The sequence below is a fragment of the Equus asinus genome, chromosome 29 (genome assembly GCF_041296235.1).
Source record: "Equus asinus isolate D_3611 breed Donkey chromosome 29, EquAss-T2T_v2, whole genome shotgun sequence".
Taxonomy (NCBI): Eukaryota; Metazoa; Chordata; class Mammalia; order Perissodactyla; family Equidae; genus Equus; species Equus asinus.
The window spans coordinates 20,444,021-20,458,895 of NC_091818.1; positions in this window are offsets into that span (position 1 = coordinate 20,444,021).

Consider the following 14,875-nt stretch of genomic DNA (forward strand, 5'->3'; position numbering starts at 1 on the left):
GGGCAGGTCTTTCCTTAATACTTTCTACGTGGTTACTTTCAAGTGAATGCTCTGTTCCTAGGATTAGGCGAGCAAAGAAATTAACCCTCCTTTATCTGCATCCAGATGGAAACCACAGAGGGCCATACGTTTTTAGGATTCCCATTTTAACTCTATGAACAGAAAAGAATAGAATACAAGGAGTTAAGCATCTCCTACATATGCTGAAACAGACACCCAGATTTCAGCTAGAGACGAAATATACGTGAGTGTGCATGGACAACTTTAAGATTTATTGTTTGGGGGTTTATCAAAGGGAGAAGATTTAGCATTTTATCTTTCTTCCATTCTCTTTTCTTGACACTTTTCCAAATGTGGGAGCATTGCTTCAAAAATATCAGTCATATTGCAAATGCAATGTTTTTCTGGGCCATCACTGTTTCATGGGGCCTCCTACAAGTCTGGGGACGACTAATGAGCAAGAAGGGGATGGATGACAATGGGTCACAAGAGGAGGAAAGCATTGCTGGTGGGAGTAGAGAGGCCATAAAGAGACCCCCACTAATTATTTAAAACGGGAGTAGGATCAAGAGTTCCATGACTTGTTGGCTACTGATTTTCCAGAAGCACTTCCTCTCTTGAAGTAGCGTCTCTCCCAAATATAACAGCCTTGCTGGGATGGGGGTGGAGTGAAATTTCTGATAACTGTTCATGATACTGAAGCTCATATTCATACATATTTTCATCCAGTATTATTTTCTGCACCTGCCTAGAAATTTCTGTAGTTGTTGGTTTCTCCTCTTGGAGCTAGGTTCCCCAATTGAGAGGTGAGCCTAAAAACTGGGGTGAGCATTCAGCAAGACCAGAGGGAGAATCACTGGGGGCTTAAGGTAATGAAGCAAGAAAGTAAATACATGTCATATGGGGTACGTAGAATACATACCGGCCGATAGTAAGTGTTAGCAAACTAAGCCTGCTTTTGAAAGTTTCACTGGAACCTAGCTATGCCAATTCAGTAGTACAATTGTGTGTGGCTGCTATCACACTACAATGGTGAATTTGAGTGGTTGTGTTAGAGACCCTATAGGCCACAAAGCCTAAAATATTACCTGGCCCTTTACAAAAAAAGTCCCCGGCGTACAGCATAGAGCTATACCCTACCACTGTGCCTAGCACTGAGGAAGTTTAATATGCAGAGCTTATAGATTAAGTTGGTTTCCATCCCCAGCCTTAGAATCTTACTGGTCTCAAACAAATGAAAACCCACAGCAATGATAGCCCCAAGCGTAATGTTTTTCATCCTTCAAGCCAGGGGTTGCCAATGCTGGTTCTTTGGGGCACATACCTTCATTAGAGTAATTTAGGTTTTATTAAAAAGGCAAATTCCTTGTGCCTGTCCCGGAGACATTGCTCAAGGTGATTCTGTAGAAGAAACACTGCCCTACTTACTCAGTCAGTGATTGGCAGCTCACACAAGCTTCCTGTATCCCGTGAAGTCATCTCTGATTCTTACAAGGCATAAGTGATAGCGTCCTCAACCAAGAAGCTTTCTTTTAGAGTCTTTGAGAAAGAAGAATTCTTAACTCTTTTGTCTCCAACTGCCTAGAGATTCTAGAATTCCACCTCTTGGGAGTTAAGGCCATACTGGTCTGCACTCATGTTCTGAGGCAGGTGATAACGACATTTTGGCTCTTTCTACCTCTCTTTTTCCTTCTTCCTCCTCAACGGTCTCTTCACTACTCAACTCAGCCAAGGCCTCGCATCCAAGTGAGAGCTCTTGTCTACAGAAGCAGTCTCCAAACTTTATCACAAATTCCATCAATAAAGTTGAGCGTGTCCCCCCAGTAGATGTGTGTTAAATTATAAACCACACTCATGTATTTCTGTACTAATATGTTACATAAATTATAAACATACATAAACCTAAAATTTGAAAAGTATGATAGAGGTGAAATTAACATCTAAAAATTTTATTAACAGCACAAAATGTCTTGCTACAATTAAGTTGTTATTATTAACAAAATAATTTTAGTGAGATCAGCATGATTGAATAGGATTCATTAGTTTTGAAAACTTTGGGGATCGATAATTAAAGTGCGAGTTTCAAAGCCCATTTATTTCCACGCTCGGATTTAATGGCGCCTTTGAAATCAATTCTCATGTGATATGTAGATCTAAGTAGAAGAAGCCCATTGTTGGCTGCACGTAATCTTAAATTCTATCTGCCAATTACGCAAAGGTTTTGTTGAAATTTACCCGATAATTTTTATTTTCCCAGTTATCAATCTTTGCTCTTGCAACTTAATTGGAAATTATCCCAGTTTTATGTTTTTAACAAATAGCTTTGAAACTTACCTATATTTTCTTTTGGAAGATTTTGAAGGAGGTTGGACAATTATTTCTAAGGGTTTAGAAGTGTGTGGATATGAGATTTGATTCTTAATATCAAATCTCAAAATTCTAAAAACTTAAAAAGTATAGTAAAAGATTCTCCCTTCCCTCTCAAGCAAGCATCCAATAGCCTTCCCCACAGGTAACCAATGATACTGCCATCCCTTCCGGAGATATATGCATATACACACAGATACATAAAGGCATTCTTTTATTTTTCTTCTCACACTATTTCTGCACCTTACCTTTTTATTTTGAGGAAGATTAGCCCTCAGCTAACATCCGCAGCCAATCCTCCTCTTTTTGCTGAGGAAGATTGGACCTGAGCTAACATTTGTGCCCATCTTCCTCTGGTTTACATGTGGGATGCCTACCACAGCATGGCTTGATAAGTGGTGTGTAGGTCTGCTCCCGGGATCTGAACCAGTGAACCCCCGGCCATCAAAGCAGAGCGTGTGAACTTAACCACTGGGCCAGCCCCTTTGCATCTTACTTTAAAAATTTGGTAGTATATGTTAAAGATCTATTTTATGACTATATAACATTATGTCATGTGGTTGTAACGTTTTTAGCCAACTTGATATAGAGGCACCTTTAAGTTGTTTCATTCTTCTATTATATGTTACAATTAGTTACAATTAATAATCGTGTTACAATTAATAATCTTCACACATGTTATTTGCACATTTGTAAGAATATCTGTAGGATAAATTCCTAAAAGTGGAATTGCTGAGTCATACAGGGGTTTTGTGATTTTGCCAGATATTGCCAGATTGCCTTCCACATGGCCTTATATCAGGAAGAGGAGGCCATTTCTCACTGCCTACTCAGAAATTATGTTACTAAACTTTTTAATCTTTGCCAATCTGAAAGATGAAAAATGGTTTCTCAACAGGGTGTCAATTTCTTTTTCCCTTATGTCAAGTTGGTTGAGCATCTTTTCTTATATTTAGGAGACATTTGTGTGTCTTTTTCTGAGAACTGTCTATAATATGAGAAATTTTATAGGTTTATTCTTCAAATGTCTTTTTCAAATTGCTTTGAATTAAGGATTTTACTAATCAGTCAGAAAATAGGGACAGATTGCATCCCTTTTTTATTCAAAAACAACTGTTTAGCAAATTTGCAGGCTATAAAGCAAATATACAAAAGTAATTCATAGTCTTATATACCAGTAATAGAAAATAGAATTTGAAATTTAAAAAAATACTATTTAAAATAGCACAAAAAAATTTACACTTAAGTTTAAATCTAGCAAATTATATGTAAGATCTATATACTGACAACTATAAAACAGATGAAAACATCAAGAAGATATAAATAAATGAAAAGATATGCCACGTTCATGAATTTGAAGAGTCAGTATTATTAAGATTTGATCTATAGATTTAATGCAATCTCAACCAAGATCCTAGAAAGTTCTTTGAAACTTCAGATCCTAAAATTTATATGGAAAGGCAAAGGGACTAGAATACTCAAAACTATTCCGAAAAAGAAAAAACTAAAGGACTCCTGCTACCTGATCTTAACACTTAATGTAAAACTGTAGTAATCAAGACAGTATGGTATTGGTAGAAATATAGACACATAGATCAATGGAACAGAATAGAGAGCCCAGAAATAGACTCACAAAAATGTAGTCAATCAAATTTTTACAAAGATGCAAATGCAATTCAATGGAAAAAATGATCCTTTTCAACAAATGTTACTGAAACAATTGGCTGTCTGTTTGCTAAACAAGCAAACAAGCAAAAATACGCCAACAATAAAACATAAAACTAAAACAAGATATGTTGAAGGACATGTATCTCATACTTGATGTAAAAATCATCTCAAATTGATCAATGATCTAAATGTAAAAAGTTAAACTATAACATTTCTAAAAGTAAATATAGGAGAAAATCTGCAAGACCTTGGGTTTGGGAATGAGTTTTAGATCCAAAACCGAAGGTATCATCCATGACAGAAAAAAATTGATAAATTAGACTTGATCAAAGTTAAAATCTTTTGCTCCTTGAAAGACACTGTTAAGAGAATAAGAAGACAAGCCAAAAATCCAGAGAAATAGTTACAAATTACATATTTGATGAAGGCCTTGTATCCGGAATATGTAAAGGACTCTTAAAACTCAATAATAAGCAGCACAAAGAACCCAGGTAGAAAAAAATGGGCAAATGAACTGAACAGATATTTCACCAGAGAAGACATAAAGATGGCAGATTAGCATATAAAAAGATGGTCAATGTCTTTTGTCATTAGGGAAATGTAAATTAAAACCAAAATGAAATGCCACTTTACACTTATTAGAATAGCTAAAATCACTTGAACAGATAACCCCAAATGCTGATGAAGATGGAGGGCAGCAAGAAGTCTCATTCATCACCGGTAGAATGCAAAATCGGGTAGTCACTTTGGAAAATAGCTTGGCAGGTTCTTACAAAGTTAAACATAGACTTACCAATCAAATCAACAATTACACTCCTAGGTATTTATCAAGTGAATTAGAAACTTATGTTCACACAAAAACAAGTTTACCAATGGTTATAGCAACTTTATTTATAATCACTAAAAACTGAAGGCAACCAGATGTCTTTCAAGAGGAGAATGTATAAACAACCTGTGGTATATCCATTCAATGGAATACTATACAGCAATAACAGGAACAACCTATTGATTTCCACAACGTGGATGACTCTCAAACGCATTTTGCTAAGTGAAAGAAGCAACCCAAAAGACCACATGTTACATGAATCCATTTGTATGATATTATGAAAAAGGCAAATCTATGGGATGGAAAATAGATCAGTGGTTGCCAGGGGTTGGGGAGGGGTTGACTACAAAGGGACTGCACAAGGGAAATTTTAGGTTAATGGCACTATTCTCCATGGTACTGGGGTAATTGATACATGACTCTGAATTTGTCAAAACCCGTAGAACTGCGCACCACAAAGAATGAACTTTATTGTATGCAACTTAAAAAATCAACCAGGAATGTTGGGGGTGCCAAGATGGAATGCAGACTGTGACAAAGAAACCTAGCGTAATACAGTGTACGACACAACCTCATTGAAGGGGGTGGGGAAAGGGTCACTGATCTAGGCAATTTTGGAAAACAGTGTTTTGACTGGATATTTAAATCTAAGGACAAAAATATCTGTATGTCAACACTGTACTTTAGTTAGAAAATTAGTTTTTCACAGAGGTAAGAGTTAGCAATTCTGAAACTTCTTTACAAGTATACTAGGGTCAAAGAAATGAGTAAATCAATTATGGATAATGGGAGCTCGATTTTACAAATAAACAATAGAGGAAAACTAGAATGAACCCCGTGGTGCTGGATTAGAGTCAGAGATATCTATCCATCTATTGATCTTCAGATAGATACACAGCTGTATACATACACGCATGTATATATGACATACCTATATTCTTTCCTTATCTTTGATATCTTTGAAATATCTTTTGAATATATACACATATATATCTTCTATTTTTGATAGAGAAATAATTATATAGATGTGTATACATGTATACAAGTGTATACACATTTATTTCCTAACTCTGTCTTCTGAGAGGACACTCAGGAGCAATGAGAACACTCAAGACCAGATTTTGCTTCTAGCACCGTTCTCCAATAAAGGAAACCAGGACTCCTTGGAAAATTGGCTTATTTCATGACTGGAGCATGGGAAAGGCAAGATGAGCCCAGAGCATCTTGTTAATGTTAGAAATTAACGAAGTGTTTAAAAAGAGAGAGAGAAAAAAACTGAGGGCTGTAATATACCAAAAGGACAGAGGAGCCAACTGAAGGAACTTCTGATGGCCAAAGATGGGACAATTTGAAAAACAAATAAATGACTATACCACTGGATTATAACTCAGAGAATAAAATAAATATCTATGAGTGCATACTGATATAAATAAATGATTGAGTAAATAAATACATGGGGAGAAGGGACAAATCTTACCTACAGAAGAATTCTAAATAACCTATGTAGATAACCCTCCCTCCAGGAAATGGAGCTTAATTCTCCTCCTTTGAGGAGGGTAGACTTACTGCCTTGCCTCCACAGAGAGAGTATGGAAAGGGAGAAAATGGTAACTTTACGTAAGTGGAGAAACCTGGCGCACCCCACCTTAGCTGGTGATGAAGGTTAAAGTCATGAGTGATGAGTCATGCTCTGCACCCTGATAAGACGTGATGAGAAGGGCACTTCAGCTCTGTGGTTCTCTTCCCCAACATCCACAACCCCAGCCTAATCATGGGAAAATAAGTCAAATCCCAAATGAAGGACATTCCACAAAGTATCTGACCAGAACTCTTCAGATGTGTCAAAGTAAGGAAAAACAAGACTGAGAACCTGTTACAGACTAGAAGAGATTAAGGAGATGTGATGACTAACTATAATGTGGTATCCTGGTTTGGATCCTGGAATAGAAAGAGGACGATACTGGAAAAACTGGTGTTATCTGAACAAAGCCTGTAATTAATGCATTGTACTTATGTTAATTTCTTGGTTTTGAAGGATGTGCTAAGGATGTGTCAGATGTTAATGTTAGGGTAGCTGTGTAAAGAGTAGAAGGAGACTCTGTTCTGTCTGTGAGACTTTTCTGTAAATAGGAAATTATTCCAAAGTTAAAAAATCTGCTAGTTCACGTATTACCAATAGCCGCTTATAATAGAAAAGTTGAGCAAACTTGAAATACTCGTGTGATATTGTCACTTACAGTGAGAAATATATATTTAGTCTTCGTCCTTGTTTCTAGCACAGAGCTCCTAAAACTTGGGATTTCTTAAGTGATACGAATAATAAAGGTGTCTTGATATTCATAACAAACCCCATTCAACCACACTTGAGTTTATGTTAATGAGGCGAATTTTGGAAATCACCTAAAGGTGGGGTCTGGTTGCCAGGCGAACCATGGTTGCCAACCATACGATTAAAGGGTTGGAAATTTTAGTCTCCACCCCCCTCCAACTTGCAGGGAGGAGAGAGGTGCTGGAGGTGGAGGCCAGTCCCCAACTGCCAATGTTTTAACCCTTCATGCCTATGTCATGAAGCCTCCATCAAAAACTCCGAAAGGATCGGCTTTGGAGAGCTTTGGGGTTGGTGACACCTGGAGGTGCTGGGAGCTTCGTGCACCTGGAAAGAGCATGGCAGCTCTGTGTCCTTTCCCACTTCCCTTGCCCTATGCATCTCTTCCATCTGACTGTTTCTGAGTTTTGTCCTTTTATAATAAACTGGTAAACATCCGTAAGTGTTTCTCTGAGTTCTGTGAGCCACTCTCGTAAATCAATCGAAGCTGAGGAGAGGGTTGTGGGAACCTCAAATTTATAGCCAGTTGGTGAGAAACACAGGTGACAACATGGGTTCACGATTGGTGTCCAAAGGTGGGGGCAGTCTTGTGGGACTGAGACCTTAACCTGTGAGGTCTGATGCTATCTCCAGGTAGACAGTGTCAGAATTGAGTTAAATTGTAGGGCACTCAGTCAATGTCTGCTGAGAGTGGAGAATTGCTAGGTGGTATTGGGAAAATACACACACACACACATTGAACTTGTTTATTGTAAAATAAAAATGATTAATCTCTAAATCTGACAACACTTTTAACTACTTTTCCAATGAAAAACCCAGCAAACACGTGGCACAAAAGATTTTTGAAATCACTCTTCTCATTATAAATTATTGTGAAGATTCTGTTATTTAAAGACCTCTCTTTTTTTGAGGCAGCCCTGACGGCCTAGTGGTTAAAGTTCTGCACGCCCCACTTCAGCGGCCTGGGTTTGGTTCACAGGCATGGAACCATGCCACTAGTCTATCAGTACCTGGGCTTTGGTGGCGGCTCACAAAGAAGAACCAGAAGAACTTACAACTACACAACTATGTACTGGGGCTTTGAGGGGAAAGAGAAGAAAAAAAAAGGAGGAAGTTGGTAACAGATGTTAGCTTAGAATGAATCTTCCCCTGCAAAAAAAAAAAAAAAGCCCTCATTTTAATAAAATTAACCATATTAACTTCTAATATAATTAACTCTACTAATATAATCTAATCTTACTTAATTTTTTATAAAATGGGACCACATTGGTGACATCCTGTGCCATCGAAACTGCCATCTATTGCAGTAAACTGGAAGGAATGAAAGGATACATTATTCTCAATTCCCTCATCTGGGGCCCTACAAAATAAGAGAAGGACACAAGAGCCATAGCTCAGGAATAAAGACTCAAGCTGCTCACCTGACCTGTACCCTTACCTACATGCAACAACCAGCCGCGAAGCTGAGACCGATGAAAAGCACTGAGCAAGTCAAACTCAGGCTCGGCCACCCTGAAGGTGATCACGGCAGCAGTGACGTCAGATGTGTGCAATGCTTTGTTTTGTTTTATTATTATGATAAAATACACATAACATAAAACTGACCATTTTAAAGTGTACGGTTTAGTGGCATTAAATACACAACGTTGTGCATCCATCACCGCTATCTGTTTCCAGGACGTTTTCATCATCCCAAGAGGAAACCCTGTATCCACAAAGCAGTCACTCCCCCATTCCTCTCCCCCAGCCCTGATAACCACTGGCCTGTGTTCTTCTCTATGGATTTCCCTGTTCTGAATATTTCATGGAAGTGGGTCTGAGACGTTTTTACCAGCATATTTCTAAGTTCACTACCAGCTTGGGAACCAACTGAAAATGTGTTAAAATGGATCAGAGCTGAGGGTGTGGGAGGCTGGGAATCTGCATTTGACTGCTCCCCAGGCAATCATAATGCCCATTAAAGTGTGAGGAAACTTGAGGTAGCTGGTCCTCTCCCTGTCTTCTATTAGCGCTGACACTGGATGGCCCATTTCTTTGGGCTTCGCTGGGCAATTTGACCAATGGATTCATGACTGGCAATTAATCACTGATGTTGACTCAACAAGTAGCCTTTTTCAAGAGAATTGCAATGTTAATTCGACATCCTCAAAATGCAATGCCTCAGCCACTGTGATGGACTGAATGTGTCCCTCCCAAATTGATATGTTGAAATCCTAGCCCCCAGTGATGGCATTAGGTGGTGGGACCTTTGGGAGGTGACTAGGTCCTGAGCGCGGAGCCCTCACGAATGGGATGAGTGCCCTTATAAAAGAGACTCCAGAAGGTTCCCTTGGCCCTTCTGCCCTGAGAGGGCACAGCGAGAAGATAGCCCTCTATACCAGAAAGTGAGCCCTCAGACGTGAATCTGCCCGTTCTTCCATCTTGAACTTCTCAGTCTCCAGGGCTGTGAGAAATAAATGTTTCCTGTTTGAGCCACGTATTTTTGTTGTAGTAGCCTGAATGAACTCAGCCGCTTTCGCAATTTCCAAACTGTGCTCTTCAGAGGCTGAAAGTCCCATGGATGTGCCTTGGAAGCCACCCTGCCCGGGAGGTCTGAGCCACCCTAGGGGTTGGACAGACCCACTCCCATGCCCAGAACAATCTGACCAGCTCTCTAGCTCTATCTTTTGTTGATGGGAGGGAAAGTGGGAGGGAGCTTGAATACTGGGGCTCTGAACAAGATTTGGTTTCAGAGCTGTTTAAAAACCTAAAGACACTGCCTTAACCCAAGTCAATAAGCTCCCAGTGGTCAGATTTCTGCCAGTGTCATAGACAAGCAGGGGCGCCATTATGCCTGTTGAGTGACCGAACAGGCTAAGCCTGAGACTACTGTAGGGAATGGCAGGGATTGGGGTGCGTGTGCTGAGTTTCAGGGATGCCTGGGGGAAATGCGTCTCTAAGGTCAGTGGGCTGTGTAAGGTCCCTGGTATGACTAACACAGGACCGCCAGGATTAACACTCCAAAGAAACTTTCATAAGCCACCCGGAGATGGATTTGTGGGAAATCAAACCTCATTTCTATGTTACCACCCTTGGCCCACCTCACTACGGATATTCCGCTAACACCCTCACTATTTGAGGCTTGTATGACTCCTTCACTGCCATAGAAGCTTATTTCAAAGATCCAAATACAGGAGAGGTACCAACTCTATCACAATAAGGAACCGGTCTGTGCCCTTTAGATGTTCTAAAAGCCACCGTACAGGTTGGGTGTCTCCACTTGTCATTTGAGACCCACTCATACATCTTGATATCATACTTTGTCGACATCACACTCTTTTCAAGTGTTTTGTAGGCCTCCATTCCGTGAATCTGATGGGTGGCAACTGGCTGCTGGAATTGGAGAGAAACTTAGCCCATCCTCACAAAAGGATGGACAGTAGTCAAGATTCTAGGCCACACCTACAGTTCTTCCCCTGAAATAATAAGGGAGAAGGATAAAACAATTAAAAAAAAACTTTTTGGGTTCATCATTTTTTATTGTGTTTGTTTATTTTTACAGTTTCCACTGCCACATATAGGAGAGAAACATTTTTATGAGTAGGAGAAACTAGAAAGTTAAGAATGCAAAGTCTGGAATCGGAGAGCCAAGATCTGAACTCATGCCCTGCAATCTATTAATTGTCATTTTAACTTCTCTGTGCCCTAGTTGTGCTGTCTGTAAAATGGGATAATAACAGTGCTTTCTTCAATAGAGTCACTATGAAGACCGATGGGATGATACACGCAAGCTGTTAGAGCAGTGCCTGGCACCGGTGCAAGCTCAACATATCCTGAGTATCACCACCCTTTGTAGGGATCACTGCTATGATGACTATTATTACCATGGTGAAGAAAAGGAGGTCTTAGGCAAAAGCAACAGGCAGGTTTGGTAGTTATTTTGATGAAGAAAAGTGAGCTCATTCAGCATAAAGATTCATTCCTCAGAAAAGTCTACAGATACTGTCTGGTTAGAGTTCTTAGCCCAAGGCTGCGGGAGATCTGAAAATCTCCTGCAATTATATGCAAAATGGGGGTATGCATGTGCATTTTTCTGGGGATAGACTCTAAATTTGAGACTCAAAATTCTCAAAGGAATCTGAGACTTCCAGAATGTTAAGAATTGTTACTGCAGAGGCTGCTCAGCCAAGCTTAGACGGCTTACCTGCTGGAGCATTCTGCCCTGCCTGGAGGCACGTGCCTGGATGGGATGTGAATCCGTCATGTGTCCTTCATGCCACACTAATCTTGCACTGGATCTCTCTTATTGTTTCTAGTCCTTGACATTTTTAACATTTGCTGAGCACATAATGAGCGTTCTCCAGTGTTCCAAATACTCCGAAATCCTGGCACAGTCCAGGGTGGTAGGGTAACGTTGATTACTCCATGAAACACACATTTACTAAACTTTGTGGCACCCCAAGAATTCCAGTCATTCATATTCTAACCCTGGGAGAATCCGTGTGTGTGTGTTAAAGTTCCATTCTTCCCCTTGCATTTTTGATACTTTTCCCCCACACATGCCCACCCATTGGTAGACCTCTTTTCTTTGCTATCGTCTTTGCAAACCTTACCCATTTTTACTCTCGTATGTCAGCATGTCGTGTTATAGCCATTTCCAATTTTTTCAAGTCCAAGATAAATGCAGAAAGAACGTGCACTGTGGCTGAACTCTCCTTAACTTCTTGAAAGGAAAATGTCTGTGTGGCATGACTTTTTCCATCATTTAATCCAACTGTGTGCTCTCAGAATAAGGAAAATCAGAAACCTAGCAGGCTTACAACCGCTGGCTCCTGTCAATGGCAAAATGGTTGTTACTGTGAACCAGATAACTGGGGTATGAGGTACTGACCAACGTATCTCTGGCTTTGAGCACGTCTCCCAAAAGGAGAGCCCCATCTCTACTGGAATCTTGATTATGTTGCCACTATTAAGTGGGAAAGAAGTTTTACAGGAATAATTCTAAGGACCTTGATTCCCTTGCTATCATTTATTTATTATATCTGAGGTTTGCAGTAATCTGTAAGCATGTGTTTAAAATTCCAGTGAACATTTATCTCCATCCTCAGTGCTGGCAGTCTCCAATGGTGAGAACTAAGTTGTCTGGTGACCTTTCCACTGTATAATTTATATTCAGGAAAAATCACAATAACGAATCTGGATTCCTGAAGTTTATAAATGAAAGACAAACTATTTATAAACAAATAATAAAACCAGTCCAAATGAGATTTTTTTCAACAGGAAGAAACTCTAGAAATGTGGTAGTATGGTACCTTCTTTTATAGCTTAAGAAACTGAGGACTCCACCAACAAAATGAAAAGGCAACCTGCAGAATGGGAAAAGATATTTGCAAATCTTATATCTGATAAGGGGTTATTATCCAAAATACATAAAGAACTGATACAACTCAATAGCAAAAAACCAAACAATCTGATTTAAAAATGGGCAGAGGATCTGAATAGACATTTTTCCAAAGAAGAGATACAGATGGGTGACAGGTACATGAAAAAGTGCTCAACGTTATTAAACAGGGAAATGCAAATAAGAGCACAATAAGATATCACCTTCCACTGTTAGGATGGCTATTATCAAAAAGACACGAAAGAACGAGTGTTGGTGAGGATGTGGAGAAAAGGGAATGTTTGTGCACTGCTGGTGGGAATGTAAATTGGTGCAGCCACTACGGAAAACTGTATGGAAGTTCCTCAAAAAATTAAAACTAGGACTACCATATGATCCAGCAATTTCACTTGAGGGTATTTATCCAAAGAAAACGACAACACTAATTTGAAAAGATATACGCACCCTCCTTTTCCTTGCAGCATTATTTACAATAGCCAAGATATGGACAACCTAAGTGTCCATCGATGGATGAATGGATAAAGAGTATTCCACACAATGGAATGTTATTCAGCCATAAAAAAGAATGAGGGGCCACCTTGTGGCCGAGGGGTTAAGTTCATGTGCTCTGCATCCGTGGCCCAGGTTTTTGCCAGTTCACATCCTGGGCATGGATCTAGCACTGCTCATCGAGTCATGCTGAGGCAGAGTCCCACACAGCAGAGTCAGAAGGACCTACAGTCAGAATATACATCTATGTACTGGGGGGTTTCGGGGAGAAGAAAAAAAAAGAGAAAGAAAACATTGGCAATAGATGTTAGCTCAGGTGCCAATCGTTAAAAAAAAAACAGAATGAAATCTTACCTTTTATGTTGATGTGGATGGACCTCGAGGGCATTATGCTAAGTGAAATAAGTCAGACAGAGAAAAACAAATACTGTATGATCTCACTTACATGTGGAATCTAACACAAACAAACAAATACAAACCAAGTTCATAGACATAGAGAACACATTGGTTGTTGCGTGAGGCAGGAGGTGGGGGGTGAGTCAAATGAGTGAAGGGGTCAAAAGGTACAAACTTCCAGCTATAAAATAAATAAGCCCTGGGGATGTAATGTGCAGCCTGGTGACTATAGTTAATAACACTATATTGTATGTTTGAAAGTTGCTAAGAGAGTAAATCTTGAAAGTTATCATCACAAGAAAAGAAATTCTCTAACTATGTATGGTGGTGGATGTTAACTAGACTTATCGTGGTGATCATTTTGCAATATATACAAATATAAAATCATAATGTTGTACACCTGAAACTAATATAATGTTGCATGTTAATTATACTTCAATCAAAAAAATTTTAAAAAGCTGAGGTCCGAAGAGTTACCTTGTTGCATTTTAAGGACTAGCAAAAAGTTTGGTTCCAAGTAAGCATTCAGTCGTGCTTGTTGAATGAATATTTGTGATTAAGTGACTTGCCATTAGGAAGAATCTCCTAGTACCTGGCACCTAGTCAGAGCTTAATAAATATTAAGTTAACAGGATATGTCAATGGAAGCTCCATTTAAAAATGAATAACAGTAAACTACCATTTAATCCAGAGATGAAACTCTACACAAACCAGCCAACATCACTGTGAAATGACAACTGCAGGGATCACGTCCCCTTTGGACGTGGCAATCGTTGAGCAGAATTCCAAACCAGAGAAGCCAGTGACTGCTGCTGCCCAGTACCCTTCACGCAGGTTGACTGGGAAGTGTGCTTCTGCTCAGGGCGGTCCATCCTGGTTACAGCATTCTGTCCCCCTCAGAGGTTGTCACGTCTTTCACCCTCTCTTAGTCAGAACCCCAGGCCCCTCCCAGACCCCTGAGTGCTCAGAGGCCCCCCCCATTTCTCCTCTCTCTGTTCAGGGAGCAGTGGGTCACCGGTGTGATTCCATAGGGCACCCCTACCTAGCCAGCTCCTCATTTTATAGCCACTCCCCACATGTACCTCATCCAGGATTTTCCACTTTGCCTCACACATCTTGACATTTTTGACAAAAAGATAACGCTAGTTGCAAATCTGGATGGGTTTTCACGGCAGAGTCGGTGCCATGAATGAGGTTGCATATAAAAAGCTGAGGATCCAAGATTGCGTGGAAATTCTACTTGCTAACCCAGATGTGGTAATGCTATTAGATATCAACTCAACCAAGCATCCCACAAAGGTTAAAAATCATGGGCCCCTCCAGAGGGTTATTATTTCTCATTTCATTTGGGGATTTGGAGACACTCTTGCTTCTTATTTTTTTCCTTTGATTGGTAACCTGGTTTGTTGAGCATTTGAAGCTC